Raw genomic sequence first — 9,749 nt, 5'->3', positions numbered from 1 at the left:
AATACGAGATGCAGCTGCAGACGAGAGGCAATCTGCACATGCCGGTTGCATGACCGGTGCTCCAATAGCCTCGCTCAATTGTTCATTGTCAGGTTTCCAGTACCTTCTATGTGTCTGTAGCCCTGGTGTGGCCAGGACTGCCCAGCTCTGGGATGGACAGTTAGAAAATGCTCCCTATTCACATTAACACAGTGCCTAGCTGGTCGTTCCTTCTCCATGTGTGTGCTGCCATCTGGGACAAGTTAGCCATTGTCTGTTGGGGCCTTTGAAGCTTGATTATAAGAGAAGGGAAAACATCAGCTACAATAGAGCCGTCTGCCTGGTTTGGGGACAGAAGTGCAATCTTTTCCTTCTCTATTTTTAAAATTTCACATATTTTTGATCATCTCTACATAGGGCCAAATATTGGTAGTGGAACGTTGTCTTGAATCCTTTCTCTTGAATGGAATGAGCCCCACATGCAGCTATTTTCTAGCCTCCATAAAACCAGTTTTGTGAACACGATTATGTTGATAAAAGATTTATTCCAGTCTTCTCATTCTATTTTTACTTGCCGAATACCAAGAGGATCTAAAATTTCAAAGCATAAATCAAAGCGTAAATGCTGATAACACAGTTTTTCCATTTCCTTTAGCTCCATGTCCCCACTCTGCCTCCAAAATTTTGTCCTTAAGAAACAGTCATGGATGTCAATAAAGTTTATTGTTTTCAAAGGTAAATCTTTCATGTTCGATAATAGAAGATTAAGTTTAAAAAAAACCTTAAAGTGGTGTACCATAGAACATATTAGCATATACGTGCAGAGCTTGTTGTATGTAAATGGGACCAAATCCACACAATACTGTGAAGTGGGAGTGGGGAAGGCTAATTACAAAGTCATAACTCCTTTGGTAAATTAATAAAAAAATATATGCATGAATACACTGTTACACCACAAATAATTAACAGTCATCATTTCCTTGGGATGGAATTGGTGAACATTCTTTCCAACTCCCTGTCTCCTTCTCTGAACTTAATTGGGTTTTTGAATTATTTCGCAATGGACTTGCGTTACATTTGTAATAAAACACCCTTATAAGGTAAGTTTAAAAACATTAATGAAAGCCTAACATTACACAGACTTAATTTATACCCTGAAATTGAGTGTCAGGGTATGACACAAGCAAGGTAACCATGGCAATGGAAGGCTAGCGTGACACAGATGTCAAAAAGGGGTGAATAATTCATACACACTCAGTGCCTTTTTAGGGAAAGGATTTTGTACATATATTCAAACATCTTTTATAATTTAGTAATTCTTAAGGTATGAAATCAGAGTAACCATTGTAACAGAGATATTAGTTATCAAACATCCCTCCTTTTCCCTTTTTATTAATAATTTTCTCACCATTTAGCAGAGTATGTTTCCTCATCTACAGATTTAGGTGTCTAGCTGCTCTTGAGGTGGGGCATGGCCATCTAAGGGAATTCTGGTCAGGTGTGTGAATGGTGGTGGTGAGAGCCACCTCTGAGTCATGCCCTTCTCTTTCCTCTGTCCCTTCATCCTGCATATGATATTGGCAGCTGAAGTGATCTCTTACTCCCTGAGATGTAATCCATGCAAATAGAACTAAGGCAGTTGGGACCTTGATGCTGTTGAATCACCTGTCAATTAGTCAATTAGTCCTGAATTGACTACATATGAGCAGAGATGTAAGAGACAAAAAATCTCTTATCTTATTTAATTCATCATTTGTGGGATTTTTTGGGGTTATTGTTATAGTAACTGAACCAATGTCCTAATTAATAATAGCATAGTATAGCAGTATAATTTTATAATGTGTAATAATATTATATAAGGAGTAGGCCCCCTTCTGATACTTTTTCTTTTCTTCTCCTTTCCTCCATCCCCTTGCAGGAATAGCACATTTCACTTCTCAGTCCAAACAGATGCAAGACACTGCTGGGTTCTTGGCATACCAGTAGATTTGCAGTTTTCCTGAAACACAGATGTAAGTTTCTAATCTAGAATACTTGAAGAAAAGGTCTCTAAAAAGTCACTGTACAGAGATCTTCCCCTTATTTTTGTCAGCAATTTACTTTGATAAAATTTGGGAATTGAAATATTAGTAACTGGCTATGACTCTTTTGGGGTGAAAGCTGAGTACCTGATGATCTGCATGGACCCCAGGAAGCCGACTCAATGTGCAAGTCCAAGTAAACAGCACAGATAATAACACTATAAACACCATACAAACACCAGGGAAAAGCCAGAGACAAGGAGATAGGACACTAAAGGTATAGAAGGATCAAATAGTCCTGGAGAGCAAGCAACCCGAGAGGGGAGAAAAGGAAGGCATCTAACTCAGGGAGCATTATAGGCAAGGCACAAAGATAGGAAAGAGTGTCAGGCAGTGGAGACCATGACAGTGAGGGCAATTGGCCTGGCTGAGCCAAGAAATCATGTGAGAAGTGGAAGACAAAGGCCCTGGGAAGGTGAAGACAGGTATTGGGCTACCATAGACAGAGGACTTAATTTCTTTGACATATAATGCAGGTATGTTAAACAGATTCCAAACCTCTTGTTTTTGTGTGTATCCCCTTCTTGAAGTTGTGATAGAATGCTAGCTATAAAATTCCAGGTATGTCTAAGATCCCTAAGACCATATACAGGGTAAACTTTGTTTACATGTTGCCAAAATAGGCAGGTCATACCCCTTCCCAGCCAGGAATCAAAAATCATAATAAACTGGTTTTTCATGGCTTCTCCTGCACAAAATGGTGGCTAGAATTGCAGCTCTTATCTAAGTCCTCCCATGCAAGTGATGGAATCCAAATAATTGGTCCAGCATTACCTACTACCATCCTCTGTGCCCCTGTGCCCCTGTGTTCTTCCAGGCTGCTAAAGGAGTGCCCCATTATTCCAAAGACGGGAGCCCCAGAGCTGCTGTCCAGAGTCTTTATTTGGCCTCACACCACCAAAGAGCTTTCTCCCCCATAACAGAGTGAGTCCCTTTTCCCTTCCTTCTTACTCTGCAAGGGAAGCCTCTTTCTGATCATCAAATTTCTCTGCTTAAATCATAGGCCAAGTCATACCTTTGGTCTTGTGAGACAAGATAGAAGTGTTAGTCCTTTCTTGATCTCTCCCCATCTGGTGGTTGGGACAATCCCTCACCATTCTGCCATGGAGGTTCTACTGCCATTTCAACTAGTTTGAGAAATCTATGTGACTTATGTTTTGTGAGCTTCACTGTAGCCATAATGTATTACTTCTGCTTACTCAAAACCACATTTTGACATGTGTAGTTTTCACTTTGTTGTCTCCAGTGGCTATGTTTTGAACTGGTAGCCTTGTTAACACACAGATCGCTGGGTCTCTCCCCCAGGTTTTGGCAGGTCTAACATGGTGCCCAAGAATGTGCATTTCTAAGAAATTCCTGCGTGGACTGCAGGATCACATTTTGAGAACTGTTCTAAGGCATACTTGCCCTAATAAAGCCTTTATGCCTTTGTTGTGCTCTATGGACTTCTGTGGTCCATCCTGGTATTTTGTGATTCCTCTTTTGCTGTGTTGGTTTTTGGACAGCATGTGGAGAGGAGATATCATCACCACGGTTTGCAAAGGAGAGGGGACAATTGTGGATGCCTGAGATGTATTTAACATGGGGGGCTCAGTGAGGTCTGACAGGACAGTAATGCCCTTCTCCTCAGAGCATCCCTGTGAGCCCAGGCAGCTGAGTCACTAAATAAAAATCTTTAGGAAACATTGACATTGGAGCCCCACTCAATGTTTGTTCTACAAACTTGGAATGCTTTCTCCCTACAGAAACCTCAAAATTACTTTGCCATTAACACCTGTGATGAGTGGCAGGGCTTGCGTCATTAAGATTACCAGAGGGAAACTGCTGCCTCATTTTGAACTGAGGAAGTATTAAGAATTAATGAGGTATCAGTACTCAGAGTTTGATAAACTGCAAAGCAACTCTCCCATGCCTCTACTCACTCTGCTGCCTCTATTCTCTGGTTCCTTGACATAAGACATTTTAGAAGACCAAATGTCAACTATAAGGCTATGGATGTCACTAGAAAAATGAAAAAAAAAAAAAAAGATTTTGCAATTTTGGCAGAGGGTCATGAAAATACTATGACTTATTTGTTGCATTTCATTTGAGGGATCAGACCACACAGTGCTTGCACTCGCTGGTTACACAAAGTGAGTCAGATTGGATGGAAAGGATAATTTGTTGGAATGGATGTATGTCAATGACACCATGAAAGAAGCTGTTGGTGATGCCTGACAGTGGGGATTATAGACAACTTGAGGGCAGGTGTCAGTTGCCTACTCCCCCTGGGTCTAAGCTGTTCTCAGAAAACAGCTGTATCCTAACATTGAGAGCTTGCCTTTAGAATGCTGTGACCTGCCCTTGGGAAGCTTCATAGGTCTGGAAATAGTCACCATATGTGTACATTGCCCATTAGAAAGCATGAGGCCATTCTCTTGTTCAAAACCCAGTGCATGTGAAACCCCTCAGAGGTCTTCATTTTACTTTTATCAGAACTGGGTAGTTTTGATGAACTGTGCAGTCCATGCTCAGCAATGTTTCCTTGTATTATATTTTCTTCAAGACTTTGGAGGATATATTTACTCGTGGTAATTCATTGTAGCTCAAAGTTCTCTAGAGGTACTGAGGGTACCTTCTGAGGTTATTTGAAAGAAGTTGGTATCATGAAGACAAGCTTGCAAGTGCCGTTCGTACTTCCAGAAGGAGACAGATGGAGCCAACTGAAGGCAACATGCTGTGTCGCCCCAGGTCAGCTCTCCTGAGGAGCAGAAATTGCTAATAACAGTACCCTCTCAAAATGTTTCTTCTTTTAACTTTTCACATGCCTTTGTGAAAAATTGATCACTCATCAATGTGTACTCTACAGAGGAATTGGTTTTCCTCTGAATTGTGAAAGCATTTATGATATAATATTTGACTTAATTCTAAGCAGTATTAGGTATTCAATATTTGATGCTTGCTTCTTGATGCTGCATTGGCAAAAGTTATTAGTTTTTTTTCAGTTCGTGTGGTTTTATTTCTACTGCTCTTTGTATGGTCACTGATACCAGCACTTACCGTCAACAGCAAGTCAGCCATGTGTAAAATCCTGTATTATTTGAAGGTAGGAAAGAGGTAGCCCTGTAGGGTTACTTGAAAAACAGAAATACAATTATGCCAGCTAAGTCAAATGGGACAGAGGTGCTGTTATCATCCAAATTGAGGTTCAGCCCTGCATCCTTCCTGAAGTCCCTGGTCTGAGCACACCGGATTATCTTCCTCTCAATTTAAAAATCAAAATGATGTTGTCTATTCAAAATATTTATTGTAAAATTCCTCTTTAAATTGTTACTTGCCTTCTTTTATTACATTTTCTCAACTGAAAAAAAAAAAAAAAGAAGTTGGTAAGTGTTACAATAATATCCCTTTTTAATATGTAACTATTTCTCACCACATGTGGCTGCCATAAAGATGAATGTTAATAATCTAAGATCTTTTAAAATATTAACTCATTAACTCAAACCAATCTAATGAAGTTAGTGCCATTTTTATCCCCATTTTAAAGATGAGGAAACTGAAATACAGTCTATAACTTGCCCAAGGTCACACAGTAAGTGGTAGCCAGGACTAAAAGCCAGGTATTCCACATCAGACCCCATGCTCTTAATTACTACATAAAACTACTGATTGTTTTGCTGATGAGATTTGATTGGCAGAAGCTGCTTTCAAACTTGTTACTGAACCCACTGAAATCAAAAGCACATGTGTATTTCTGGACAGAGAAGTAAAGGGAGGGAGCCCTCCTTTAAAACCTCTTATCTCTTTCCATTGTTTTAGAATCAAATATAAACACATTAACGTGACCTTTCTAGGTTATCTCCCCAGCCTCTCTTCCCAGACATATAGGACTGCCTCAAGTATACCAGGGGCATCCATACTTTATATCTTTGCTTATAACATCTTCTCATCTTGGACTGGTCTTCCATCCTATGCCCTGTTTGTACACCTTTAACTTGGGTAAATTCCCTGTAGAGATTCCCAGTTTGAATGCCTCATGTGGTTGCTAATATGTTGACATACTGGTCCCTGAACACTTAGAACAATTTGGAATTATCCAGGGCTGCTGGAGCCCTTATTCTGGTCACTTACAGCCATACCTGTTTATTTCAGTGTGCCATATAGATTACCTTTCTCTTTGCCTTTCTCTGAGCTGCTCTGTGCCCAAGGAGCTGCTTTGTATGGACTTCCAAACTAGACTCCCTTGAATAAGATCAAAGAGCAGCAGTGAGAAGTGGAGGTATTTTTTCTTACACTCCTTCCCAGACTTGGTGCCACAGTGCTGGTAGCAGCTGTGTCCTGTCCTTCCCTCCCAAGCTAGACCTTCACCTGGCAGCCCCTTCTTCTTGGCTCCAGGTCTTCAGCGGGAATACTAATTCCCCATTGTGTTTGTCTCTGGGGGGGTGGTTTCCAGCCCTTTTGGGTCACTCTGCTCACAACACTGTCTGCTCCTCTTTCATCAAAATCTCCCTGTTTGAACGATAGGGATGAATTCTATATCCTGTTGGGATTTTGACCCCCGGAACTCCTTGTTCTTAAAGTATTTCTGGGCCTTGTCTTCTAACTCACAAATGGTCACTACTCACATAGCACAGATCTTGGCTTATAAAAACACAAGTCATCCTTAAATAAATTGGAATTATAATGTAGAATTAAGCATCCATCAAATTCTTGGAAAGGTATGGTGTTAGATTTTTTTCTGTTTCCCTTTTCTCTCTCTTTGTGGTAGGGCTCATGTACATGCTGGAGTATAATGAATATTCTTTTTTTATCTAAAACACAGCTCAGAGATCATAGGTTACTTTTCTTCCCTTAATATTGATGTGCTGCTTGTTGATGTGCTGGTCTTCCCTGGAAATCTACTAGCTCCATTGTGGAAGAATGGGTATCCTTAGGATTTCTTCAAAATATTGGCAAGAGTTGGGGTCCATCTTGTGGCTGCAAGGCAAACAAAGGTAATAGGTCCCTACCCTGATCCTCTAAACTTCAAAATGGAGCTGCTTTCTTTCCTGTGGTCCCATTGGTATACTGCAACAGATTGAGAGGTCTGATCCTCCTTTTAGTTAGTTTCCCTTTGTGCCATGTTTGGAGGACAATGGAGCATTGAGCACTTCATCGTAGCTGGGCAAGCTGGGTTCCCGACATCCAGCCCAATGCTCTCTTGACTAAACCACATGGGCTGTTTTCCTTTGCCCTGCCTTGGACCACTCAGCTCTTCTTGACTCAGACACCACTGATCCCTTTCCCAGGATACACACCCACCTGTTCCCCACAGCCAAGTTTTGTGAGGAGTGTGGCTTTTCTTGGAATGCTCAGTCATTTTGGAGCTCTGGTCCCTCATCCCAAGGCAAGAGAATTTGCGTAGATGAATTCCCACCATGAGGGACCAGTGTGAGTCTCCAAACCCTCAACACCAGTCAGAGACTGTGGGTTTTCTGCAACTGCTTTACTCTGTGCACAGTTGACAGGAAGTAAAAAACCAAGTTTGTAGAAAATAATCCTTTTCCATAGTAAACCTACTTTAGAGATAACCAAGGCATACTGGCCACTGCTGATTTAATGCAACCAGAAAACATGTAAATCTCCAAGGAGAGCCAAATTGCCCCCTAAATTCACTTTTTCACTCTTTCCTTCTCCTTCTCTTCCTCCACCTTCTCCTCCTCTTCCCTCTCTTTCACTTCTTCTTCTTCTTCCTCCTCCTCCCCCTCCTCCTTCTCCTTTTCAATATGCCAGTTATTTGCTGGCACATAAAAAAGTAAACAGAAAATGAATAAGCTATGGAATTTGGAGGAGATTTTTTAAAGCCAGAAATCTTAAGGGGGAAAAAGGCCACAAAAAAGGATAAACAGTTAAGGCAAATTTTAGACTAAGTTTAGACCAAAATAGCCAGTATAGTGCAGCTGGGATACAGACCTCACTGCTTGTGAGGAGGCTGAAGGAGATTAAATTGACCAAAACAGGGTTTGGAGACAGAAAAGAATTTAATTTTTTATTCCTCTTCAAAAAAGTTACGATGTTAGGTTAGACTTTTGTCTGAGCAAATATTTGAACTTATGCTATCTGATGCTACTGTTTCTGGGCTTTACATTAGGTGTTCATTATGAAATGTGCTTCTCTTAGAATATATGTGTGTGTGTGTGTATATATATATATATATATATATATATATATATATATATATCTTTTTTAGTTGAACCATGATAGTAAAAATGATTAGTGGAGTTGAAATCTGCACCAATGCACAGATCGCTTGCTACAGTGTTTAGGATAGCTGAAATATGCAATAATTGATTTTAACATGTGCTGTAATTGGTTCCATATGCATTGCTGTCAACTGTGATGCATCATAATTAAACTGACATGTTCAAAAACTGGCCACCGAAATGAGCACTCACTGAATTTTCCAACTGTGCACAGCTGCTGCTTCTCTGCCCTTAGTTTCCCACTCAGGACCCACATTTCTGGGTTTCATTTCACTGCGAGCCTTCTCCATGGAGAGGAGGAGAATTTTACCCCCTCAAATTTTAAATGACCTCCTTGAGTGAATTCAGGTTCTTTCCCCACCTTCATTTTTACATGGCCACATATTTTAGCAGTGATAGATCTACATGTAATTTCCTAAGTCATCATAAATCAGATCTAAAATTGTGAATATGGTCAAGAATTTAATATAAGACACAGCAACAGATCCATAAAAGTTTCATATTTTAGCCCTCCACTCCCAATCAAATCAGGCTTGAATTCTTAATGGGAAATTCACTTGGAGGAAGAAAGTGTGAGGCACACACCACTTCCAGTCCTCATCACATGAATAAAAATATTCGTACCTGCAACCATCTTTCTTTCTTATTTCTTAGGTCATCAAAATGCTTAAGTGTACCCAGAATGGCTTTACTTGTTAATCTGATTATCTTTCTTTTCTTCTTTTGTAAAAGCAACATGATATAGTTGAAATGGTATTGAACTAGGATCTTGATGTCCTGTGGTCAAATTCCAGTTCTGTTACCTGTAATAGTGTTGGTAAAGTCTTCTGAGTGTTAGATTTCTGCCTGGAAAAATGGAAGTGATAATACTCTTTCTATTATCATCTCACAACTTGGAATAATAGATGATATACAACCAAGATAGGATACAGTGGCTTTTCAGTTCTTGAAATCTCTATTCTGGATCAGCATGAACTATATTTATCTTTGGACTTTGTGTTATCATAATTTGGTGTTTTAATTTATTGAGGAACTCCAACTCTCCCAACTCCACTTGATCTCCCAAATCACACCTCTTCTAATCCATTCATCACACAGGTAGGTTCTGCGATGTTAAAATATTTAATAATAAAAGTTAGTTTGTCACTCATTCATATTTGATCAGGGTGTCATTTGTCTATAGCACCATTTCTGAGAAGAGGAACATGGGAACCATCTCCCTCATTATTTCCTTTGGGGGCACCATCCTTCTGCTTATTTCAATTATGTGACACTGGTGGGGATCCCTAGTTTGCTTATAGTGATTTAGGCCTGGTCCATCATAGTGTCTCCTTCATCTGTCAATAGAACATAGCCCAAGCTGTGGCTGTATGACCAAGTGGGGTCAATAAGAGTTCTTCCTTGAGCTTCAATTGCCAATATTTATGATATACGCTTCTCTTAATCTCCTAGAAAATGAGTCCTGAGG

This window comes from Hyaena hyaena, unplaced genomic scaffold (assembly GCF_003009895.1).
Source record: "Hyaena hyaena isolate Hyena2069 unplaced genomic scaffold, ASM300989v1 scaffold_1483, whole genome shotgun sequence".
Taxonomy (NCBI): Eukaryota; Metazoa; Chordata; class Mammalia; order Carnivora; family Hyaenidae; genus Hyaena; species Hyaena hyaena.
This window is presented reverse-complemented; position numbering follows the sequence as displayed.